This window comes from Oreochromis aureus, linkage group 10, assembly GCF_013358895.1.
Source record: "Oreochromis aureus strain Israel breed Guangdong linkage group 10, ZZ_aureus, whole genome shotgun sequence".
NCBI lineage: Eukaryota > Metazoa > Chordata > Actinopteri > Cichliformes > Cichlidae > Oreochromis > Oreochromis aureus.
Genome location: NC_052951.1, coordinates 34186534 through 34189071, shown reverse-complemented (window position 1 = coordinate 34189071; position 2538 = coordinate 34186534).

Below are 2538 nucleotides of genomic sequence, written 5' to 3'. Positions count from 1 at the left end.
TAAAAAAAAAACTATACAGAAATATGAGATATACAGCTATACAGAAATGTGAACTATGCAAGTTATAAACAGTTGTAGGATTAAAAATTATCGTATGTACAGAATTATTATTTACACAGAACTATACAGTAGTGCAGTTAAGATAAGTGAGATATGTGGATAAAGTGCTAGTGGTTGTGAGTGGTGGTTCAGTCCATGTTATTATTGTGTGTTTGAGGGTACGGTTATCCATTGTGTGTGTGTGTAGGTGCTTGTGGGTGTGTGTATGTTCAGTCCATGAGTTTAACGTGGGTCAGATGTCAGGAGGCAGAGTTCAGGAGTCTGACAGTTGTAGGAAAGAAGCTGTTCCGGTACCTGGTGGTCTTAGTCCGGAGGCTCCTGTAGCGCCTCCCAGAGGGCAGGAGGGTGAAGAGTCCATGTGATGGGTGACTGGGGTCTTTGATGATTTTCCCAGCCCTTTTCAGACACCGCTTCCTGTAGATGTCCTTTATGGCAGGAAGTGGTGCTCCGGCGATGCGCTGGGCAGTTTTCACGACCCTCTGCAACGCCTTCCGGTCCGAGGCAGAGCAGTTCCCGTACCAGACTGTTATACAGTTGGTCAGGATGCTCTCGATGGTGCAGCGGTAGAAGTTCACCAGGATGTCTGAGGACAGGTGGTTCTTCCTCAGAGTCCTCAAGAAGAAGAGGCGCTGGTGAGCCTTCTTGACCAGCTTGGAGCAGTTGGTCATCCAGATGAGATCCTCAGAGATGTGGACACCCAGGAACTTGAAGCTGCTCACACGCTCCACAGCCGTCCCCTTAATGTGGATGGGTGGATGTGGGTCAGCATTCCTCCTGTAGTCTACAATGAGCTCCTTGGTCTTCTCAGTGTTAAGCAGCAGGTTGTTTCTGTTGCACCACTCAGCCAGACGATCCACCTCCTCCCTGTAGGCAGTCTCATCGTTGTCACTGATGAGGCCAATCACCGTGGTGTCATCTGCAAACTTAATGATGGTGTTGGAACCATCAGCAGGTCTGCAGTCATGGGTGAAGAGGGAGCAGAGGAAAGGGCTCATCACACAGCCTTGTGGTACACCGGTGTTCATTGTGATTGTTGATGAGCAGCGGTTATCCAGCCGGACATGCTGGGGGCGGTTGGTCAGGAAGTCCAGTAACCATTTGCAGATGAGGGAACTGATGCCCAGGTCTGTCAGTTTCCTGATGAGTTGTGAGGGGTGGATTGTATTGAACGCTGAACTGAAGTCTATAAACAGCATTCTGGCGTAGGTGTTGTTGTTGTTCAGGTGTGAGAGGACAGAGTTCAGTGCGATGGAGACTGCATCCTCTGTGCTCCTGTTCTGGCGGTATGCAAATTGGTGGGGATCCAGGGTGGGGGGAGACAGGATTTGAAGTGTGCTAAGACCAGCTGCTCTAAGCACTTAGTGATGATGGGGGTGAGTGCTACTGGGTGGTAGTCATTGAGGCTAGATGGGTTGGAGTTTTTGGGTATCGGGACGATGGAGGTGGATTTGAAGCAGGCTGGTACCACAGCGTGGGCCAAGGACAGGTTGAATATGTCTGTCAGGACTCCTGCAAGCTCCCCAGAACACGCTCTGAGAACACGCCCGGGGATGCCATCAGGACCTGCAGCCTTGTGGACATTGATCCTGCTCAGCACCGCTCCTACATCGGTGGGGGAGAGAGTCAGAGGTTGGTGGTCTGGCGTCATGTCTGGTTTGGTTGTGGTTGTGGGGTTCCCTCGCTCAAAACGAGCATAAAAGTTGTTGAGCTCGTTGAGGAAGGAGACATCAGAGGATGCGGGGGAGGGTTTGGTGGTCCTGTAGTCTGTAATGGTCTGGAGTCCTTGCCACATGCGTTGGGGGTTGGAGTTGGAGAAGTGTTCTTCTACCTTCTTTTTGTAATGGTGTTTGGCTTTTTTGATGCCCTTCTTTAGATTAGCCCTGGCTGTACTGTAGGCGTGTGCATCTCCTGACCTAAAGGCAGTGTTGCGGGCCTTCAGGAGGAGACGAACATCCCGGTTCATCCAAGGCTTCTGGTTGGGGTACATGGTGATCCGTTTCTGGGTGGTGACACTGTCTGTGGTTTCGGAGATGTAATCCAGTACAGATGAGGCGTACTGGTCCAGGTCTGTGTGGGTGAACATATTCCAGGCTGTGTTTTTAAATCTGTCCTGGAGCACTGCGTCTGTCCCCTCTGGCCACACTTTAATTGTCCTCACAGCAGGTTTCACATTTTCACAAAATGCGGCTGCACAACTCCTAACAGGAACTCGTAAAAGAGACCACATAACCCCTGTGCTGGCCTCACTGCACTGGCTGCCTGTGTCTTTTAGAGTTCATTTTAAAATTTTCATGTTTGTTTTTAAATGCCTTCACAGTCTTGCCCCGCCTTACCTCTCTGAGCTTCTTCATCATCACACACCCTGTTGGTCTCTCAGGTCAGCTGACCAGCTGCTCCTCGAGGTACCGAGATCCAGGAGGAAGCTCAGAGGGGACAGGACCTTGTCTATCGTGGCTCCTAAGTGATGGAATAATCTAC